This window comes from Chinchilla lanigera, unplaced genomic scaffold (genome assembly GCF_000276665.1).
Source record: "Chinchilla lanigera isolate Chin_1 unplaced genomic scaffold, ChiLan1.0 scaffold00070, whole genome shotgun sequence".
Classification (NCBI taxonomy): Eukaryota; Metazoa; Chordata; class Mammalia; order Rodentia; family Chinchillidae; genus Chinchilla; species Chinchilla lanigera.
This window is the reverse complement of record NW_004955471.1, coordinates 266937-275146: the sequence shown is the minus strand read 5'-3', so window position 1 is coordinate 275146 and position 8210 is coordinate 266937. Positions and strand designations below refer to the sequence as shown.

The 8210-nt window shown below is 39.4% G+C and overlaps 1 long non-coding RNA gene across 1 annotated transcript in view; it reads right to left on the bottom strand.

The window, feature by feature from the left end:
- Window positions 1-7585, bottom strand: part of LOC102009373 — a 35732-nt gene extending 28147 nt beyond the window's left edge. The window contains exons 1-3 of the long non-coding RNA XR_001237060.1: window positions 7462-7585; window positions 6228-6287; window positions 5447-5556 (exon numbers count right to left, since the gene is read on the bottom strand). This is a non-coding gene — a long non-coding RNA (uncharacterized LOC102009373). The remainder of the gene's footprint in view (window positions 1-5446; window positions 5557-6227; window positions 6288-7461) is intronic.
- Window positions 7586-8210: the final 625 nt, after the last annotated feature.

The following is an 8210-nucleotide window of genomic DNA, read 5'->3' as shown; positions in this document are numbered from 1 at the left end:
CCTATTATTGAATTCTATGTAATCTCTCTTGGTCACTGGAAAATTCACTTATACTACAAATCTAATTAAGAAAAAACGTGTTCACACCCTTAAATGAATCACAGTCAGCAGGGCTAAGATCTAATTAGAAACACTGCTGCCATCTGAGATTGCTTACGAGCCAAAAACAAATTGCTGAAACAAAAACAGAGCAATTCCCAAAGGCCCTGGAATACTATCTGGATTGAAAATTTGGTTAATATTTTCCTTCCTGATTTATACACCCAGATCTGGATCCACTATTATTACATAGGGGTTCTTGTTTTTTAATCATCGAATGCTATTTAGGATTTTGCACAGGAAGAAGACCCTTAGTAACAGGAAGACTTTGTAAAAAAAAATTCCTCCTTTCAGGAAAAGGAATAGAAGGCAGGAAAAGGAAGATGCACTCTAGGGAAGGAATTTCCCAAATGCTAGAGCATGTTATTCCCGCTTGCAGCTGAAAGCCACTTCCTTTAAAAAGCCTCCCTTGATCCCATAAATAGCAATTAACTTCCCTCCATTGGAGATTATCAGGTCTGATCACTTTAATCTCTTCCTAGTATTTATTTAATGACTTACACTACTGTCAGTTATTTACCCATTAATCTTCCTCACCAAAGTTGTAAATTCTTGGGGACATATTCAGTTCTTTCACACTTTTGACTCCTCCTCACTCCCACTCGGGTCTGGAATACTTAATTATTAAATAATAACTTCTGTTGTGTTAATATCAGGCACTGCTAGGAGCTGAACAGAAAATAGATAGGAAAATGAGCACTGTTTTCTTTGCACATTGCTTATAGGCCTAGCATGGATAAGAAGCATGAGTGGAAAAGCAGTAACGGCAATGTGCTTGCGTCCTAGGATAGGAGCTGATGTACTTAGAGATGGGTCATTTCAAAGGCATGGCTGCACTGAATGCCAGGGCGGTAGCCCAGAGCTGAAACGAAGTCTTATGTGTTTGCCGGGAGCATCTGCTTGAGGTGGAATAGGAGCCCCTAGGAAGCTGAATAAGTTCATGTGTAGGTTAACTAGTTTTAGAGTCTTTGGTGACAATTATGTGAATCTCACTCTTGTGCTACATATGTATTAAACTGCAAAGGAACCCTCAAGGCACCCTGAGGATGAAGGGTTGGCAGGTGGGAACTGTAGCTTCTTCAACTGTCGGTTTTACTGACTGCCGATTTGAAGCATGGTCCTGCTACGTATTCCTAAACCAGCTGTTTTCTATCCTGCCATCTATTCGACCTTCACCATTCATGAGAAGTTTGATGAACTGAACTTGTAGATTCCTGTTGCATGAAGAGAAATACAGGAAATGATGGAAACAGACAGCCAAAGCATACGACCAAGTTCCAGCTCATGAGAACTGAATAGTGAATAAAAGATCATTTCCACTGGGGGGGACCAGATTCAGCTACATTAAGAAAATAGAAACATAAGATTGATCAAATAATTAAACATTAACTGTTTGTCTCAATAAAGTAGTAGAAATCAGTAGTACAACTATCTTAGCTATCCTGTCTATACATAATACATATTTTCCCTTCTTTCTTTTTCTCCTACATCCCTATATTTGTTTATCTGAGTAACCAATTTGAAGATATCAATATGTAATACAACCACCATTGTTAATTTCCTATCACCTTGTCTGAAATTCTGTATTGCTTGTATTGTTTTTGTGTTGTGTGTCTGTTAATATGTTTATGTTCTTTTATCTTTAAAGTAAAAAAATTAATAAATAAAAGAAAATAAAAATATAAGTGGCAACTGAGTCACTCATTCAGAGGGTAAGTATTGATGACTTATCCCTGTATGTGGCTTCCAAGTATGAAGTTTGCAGTTACTTTAGTTTGGTGATAGGTAAGTCCTGAAATTCCTGCTGTTTCCTAGACACACTGCATGCAGCTTGGAAAAGATGCAGACAAAGATGAAGTGGGACCAGGGAGAAAGAATAATTCTCACTGTTCAGCTCACACATCCTGTGGTGTTCTGGGGTACTGTGAGCCCAAAGAATAGTGTTCTAGTTGTTCAAACTTGTGCAAGGGGAAAAGGGGGCTGTGGAAGATATTTTGAGACAAATAAAGAACCAATCTAATAAACTTACAAGTAAATTATCAGATTCTAAACCAATAAGGAGTAACTTCCATGATTTTAACTGCTGCATAACATAGCTTTCTGTTCCCCTACCCCATTCAACTTCTCAAGCGGGACAGCAGAAGACAACACACACAGAGACATCCAGCCTGGACGAATTGGTTTGGGACTCTGGGGAAAGAAGAGGTCAATGGCAGGGCATCTTGCATCCACCCACCCAATACAAAAAGGTCACCCAGGCCTGTCAATGTCTAATCCATAAACCTGACAGTGAAGGTCAGCAGAGCAAGTTCCTTCCTCTCCGAAGGATCTGGAAGCCCTCTGACAACATCAGACCACCCACACTCCACAGGCTTGTATTAACTGGGTGCATAGAAGTGAGGGGAGCTCCTGTCCTTCCCCACAGGGCCTGGCACTCCCCTTTCTTGCTAAGAAACACTTGCAGGTGGGCAGAACTGGCAGGAAAGACCTCACTATACATGCAGCCCAGTCAGAAGGCCTCTTTATTTCACAGCCACAAGGTTGCCCTGTGCCTGGAGACACTAAAGCAGTCAGGGGCATGAACAGGGGAAAGCAACCAAAATACTATGAATCACCTACCCTCAGGCCTGGGGACCACACTCCCATTCCTTCCCATCAGCATAAGCAGGAGGCAGGGGGAGCCCAAGGACACCTAATCAACCAGGCAGGCTGAAGTAATAATGCACAGGCTTTGGAAGTTAAACTGTCATTGGAGCTACAGCCCCCAAATTAGGTCAAAACCTGTGTGCTAACCCTGACTAGGATAAATGCCTGCTAAAGCAAAAGATGCAAATGGAACCCAGAGTCTCCTAACATAATCGACAAAATGTCCGTGATACAGTTGAAAAATTACTGTCAATCCAAGAAAATGACAACTTGAATAAAATAAGATAATCAACTGATGCCAGCCCCAAGAAAATCAGAGGTAGGAGCTATCTGGCAAGGATTTTTTTTTTTTTTTTTTAGTTTTTCTCCAGTACCTGGAAACCAACTCATGACCTTGCACTTGCCAGGCAGGAGCTTTTGCCGCTGAGCTAAATTCCCAGCCCCTCTGGCAAGGATTTTAAGCAGGCATCATAAAAATACTACAACTGTCCATAAATTCTCTTGAGGCAAATTTTTAAAAATGGAAAAATCTCAGCAAAGAAACAGAAGAAATTATAGAATTGCCTGTTCACTTTTTGTTGCTATGATGAAGTGCCTGAGAAAAAGTTTATAGGAGGAAAGGTTTATTTTGGCTCGTGGTATCAGAGGCTTCAGTACATGACTGGCTAACTCCAAGGTAAGAGCATCACGAAGGAGGGGCGTCGAGCAGGAGCATTGCTCACCTTGTGGCAGCCAAGAAGCACAGAAAGAGGGAGAGAGCTAGACAGTGTCTAGAAATTAATGGGTCAAGACCCAAAAGAGTCCCCAAGGTCATGCTTCCATGAATCATTCCCTTCAACAAAGACCCGTATCCTGTTTCCATCACTTCTCTGTAATGCTGTCAAATTATGATGCGAAGAGTGGATTAACACACTGATGATGTCAGATCCAATTGCTGTCTCGAAGCCCTACCTCTGAATATGTGAGACTTCTGGGGGACATTTTTAGATCTAAACCATAACAAACTGAAAAAATATTGTAAGAGGAATTTGTAAAAGGAAAAAATGTTCACTGCAGTGGGCTCTGTAGCAAAGCAGAGATGACAGAAAAGAGAAACAGTGCACTTGAGACAACTACTGTGGGAAAATAATGACAGATCTGACATTCATATCATTGCAGCCAAGTAAAGTTTAGCTGAAAAAGTATTTAAAGAAATAATAGTTGAAAAGTCTGCATATTTAGTACAAGATACAAGTCTACACATAGAGGAAAATCTTCAGTATGTAAAAAGTAAGGTCAAGAGTTCTTACACTTTACACCAAAGGACAATGGATTTTTTTAAAAAATGATTAATTGAACCTCATAAAATTTAAAATGTTTGCTTTGTAAAAACAAAAACAAACAAAACCCACCTGACAAGGAACGGAAGGGTTAGGGATATAGCTCAGCAACACAACGACTGCCTGGTAAGCGCAAGGTCATGTGTTCAGTTCCAGGTACCAAAAAAAAAAGTAAAGGAAGGCAAGCTACAGAACAGAGAAAATATTTGCATATCATACATCAATCAAAGGGCTAGTATCTAAAATATAAAGAATTTTCAAAACACAACAGGGATAATCCAACAAGATAGGCAAGAGATATGAATAGATGTTTCACAGAAGATATACAGATGATAAGTACCAAAAAAGATGTCCAGCATCATTAGTTATCAGGGAAACACAAATTAAAACCACAGGGAGGTACTATTGCATATCTGTCAGAACAGCTAAAATAAAAATAATGACAATACCAAATGTGGGCAAGGATACAGAGAAAGTAGATCACTCACATATTATATAAATTTAGATAATATTGTTCATATGCTGATTAGTAGCCCTAGCTGCAGGGAAAAAAAAATCAAACTGACAACAGGAAGCAGCAATTAATTATCTACAGGTCCTGTCAGCCAGACAAGGAGAGAATAAAGTTCAGGAACTCCACCTTTCCTTAACCAAGCTGCACTGTAAATACAAAAAGCTACTCAAGTGTGCAGGAAATACCTTAAAACAAAAAGAAAAACAAAAAAGAAGGGCAGAATGCAGCATGTGAATTTTGAACTTCTCAAAGTCTAACACAACCTGAAACTTAGCATTATATGCTCAGGCAGAGAGGACTGACTGCATAAGCACCTAAGCCAGAGGTCACACTGGAAAGTGAGTGGGCACGATAGAAGGAGGGACTTCTATAATTCAAGCTAGACAAGCTGCTCAGCAGTGACCAGCCTCTGGGTGTTACAGAAGTTAGCAGACAGCAGACCTGAGAAGATAGATACAAACTTCAGACAACAAAGGATGCAATGAAAAATGAAATCATGACTTTCAACATGAGGCCACTCACAGGTGCAGCTTACTGGGATGATGTTAGCACATTATTCCATTCAATAATGCTTAAAAAAAACCATCCCCACCACAAAATAGAGCTCTTCAACTGAGCAAGAAAAAACAGTCTAAGTACAAAGATGAATCAGTATTTCCAAATATGAGCTTAAACTGGAAAAACGCACAACAGTGAAAGAAATTTGAGCAGCTAAGCTCTTGTCAAACTTTTCCTTTCCTGTTAGTATGGCTCCTTGCTTGACATCTGATCAGCTTCCCCAGGACTGGTTCCTCCACAACACATCGTAGGTCTTCTTTCAAGTTCCTCCCAAGGTTAGGGCCAAGAGCCACAGTACTTTTCTCCTTACCACTGTCTCCCCCCTCTGATGCAGATTAATCAGCCTGACCAGGTGGTTGGCGGCCCAGAACTTCCTTTTTCAAATGATTGCTCTATTCCTGTCTTCTCTGGAGCTCTTGCCTGTGGCCAGACAGAAAGGGAAGAGTCTATGAGCAGCATAGTAAGAAATGTTCCAGACATGTTCTTCTGCCTTTTCCTGCCAAGCTGCAGTCTCTCTGACAGCCATCTCCCCTCATCCTTTCCTATTTGACTCCATTCTAGTACCCCTTCCCTTCTGTCTGATTTTCAAAAACCCAAGCAAAGATGTTCTAATGCAGTAGGCCAAAAGGACATTTTCATTTTGGTTTTGGAACTCTTTTGAAAACCTAACTACTGATTTAACTTCCTTTATCAAAACTAACAGAACACTAAAACTGTACAGAAGCACAGGGTGGCTTTTGGTTTCTATGTGAAAGTACAAAATTCTTGAAGCTTTCTTATTTTTATTTTTTTCACTTAATTTTAATTGATGGGTATTTCTATTTTTGCCTAGAGATTTAACTTTTACATTTTTCTCTTTAAATCCTCTGGAAATAATTTTGAGATAGGATACAATTTGTTTTGAGAGGGTCAAGGTTTAAAATCTTTGTTAGCTGTTTAGTTGTAAAACCAATATGACCTCATTGTGAAATATATAACAAAGAAGCTTACAAAGAAAAAATGGAAGCTCTCTCCTTTCCCTGTTTCTCAAAACCAAAAGCTGGAGAAAACAAACCCCATGATTCTTAAGTTAAAAGAAATCTTAGTCTTACCTGTATACCCATGGTGCAGCCCAATGCAGACTAGTTCTACTATGGAATCAGCATAGGTACCTGTCAACAGGCAAATGGATAAACAAAATGTGAGATATACACATAGTGGGAGAGTATTCATCTAGAAAGTTGAGCAAAATCATGTCATTTGCAGGCAAAAAGATGGGACTGGAGATCATCAAATTAAGTGAAATAAGCCAGACTAAAAAAGATAAATGTTACATCTCTTTTCTCATCTGTGGAAACAAAGAAAGACAGAACATGAAATAAAAGTTGGAGTATTAGACAAGAGGAAAAGAGCAAGGGTTAGAGGGTGAAATGATCAAACTTTGTTACATGCACACATACATTGCCAGAATGAAGTCCTTTAATCTGTATAACCAATATGCACTAGTAACCTTAATAGTAAAGGAGGTACACACCACATATATACACACATATATATGTACAATATGTTTTGTCTTAGTTAGATTTTACTTGACAATTGATTTTAGTAATTTATCCTTTTTATTTATTGTTAGGCAATTAGTTATTTCTTACTTATTTCAATAGTGAGAAAATAGAAGTATTCTGAACTGTTCAGTAACAGCAGCACAATGTCTGAAGTAAATGGGAAAACTGAGAAGAACTAAGAAAAATTAGGAAGATGAAGGAAGAAAGTGAAGAGATCTGAATCTATGGTGGGAAATGTGTAAAAGCAGAATATGTAAGACACTGGACATGAGTTGTGATACAAAATTATACTGAATTAGTAAACTTTTAAAAATCTGTATGACTATTAAAACTAATAAACTAATAAAGACATTCTATACAATGAAATAGTAGAAGACATATTGCCATTAACCCCCTTAAAACATTTCTCATCACTTTGAACACGTTTATCCTCTCGTTCTAGAAGTCTTCTTTTATGTAGTCTTCTTTTTGAGTATATTCTGATGTTCCTTTCATGAGTATTTGTACTAGGAATGATCAAAACTATGGTGAACGCCACTGCTGAGTACCATCCCACAGAAAGGCAGGCTCGTAAAGTGAGTCCTCATAATCCTTATTCACCTGCCGTGGCACTGTGAGACTTCTGGCTCTTCCCCAAAGTCACAATGACCAAGAAACCTAAATATTTTGAATCAGTTCAGAACATCAGGGCAGCCACAACAGCAGAGCTATCTTAGTTACTTTCTCATTGCTGGGAGAAAATACCCAACACCCACAAATTAAAGGAGGAAGTTTATTTTACCTCATAGTTGGTGGAGGTTTCAGCCCATAGTTGATTGATTCCAAGGCAGGGTGGCACAACAGAGAGGCATCACAGAGGAAAACAGTCCATGGGAGGGCAGACAGAAAGCAGTAACTAGCAAGCCTGCCCTCTTTATATCTAGGCTACTAACCTATTGACTGGTGCCACCCACAGCCAGAGCGGGACTTCCCTCTTCAGTAAAACCACTTGACCACACCCAGAGCTATGCTAAACCAGCTAGGGAGCTAATCCAGATATCACACACCCTTAATCTATATCCACACACCCCAGATTCAGCTGTCTCCAAAAAGCCCCACCTATGGGCACATGAGGCTTTGCGGGGACATCTTCATAGAAGCCATGATAGCAACTAAAGATAAAAAAGGATTTCCAGAACTGCTTCAAAAGTGGTAAGAATGATGAAATAAGGGTGTTGAAAGCAAGAGGGGGTATTTTGAGGGAGAATTCATGGTAATATGTGTTTTACTGTAATACACCTTTTAAAAACTTAAGCATTTACTATAGTTTCTGATCACCCTGTGCAGGCTTTCCAAGAACCTGGAACATCTTGTAGAGAAATACGGCCTTGCCAGGAAGTAAGACAGTAGGCAAAACCAGCAACATATGTCAGAAGATGAGGAGGCAGCCGTCAGTGCATTCATCAGAACGAGCACCAATGGAAGTACCCACGAAGTTTGTCTTCACATCACCAAAAGACAAAAAGTCAAGGTGGGAACAAATTATTCTTT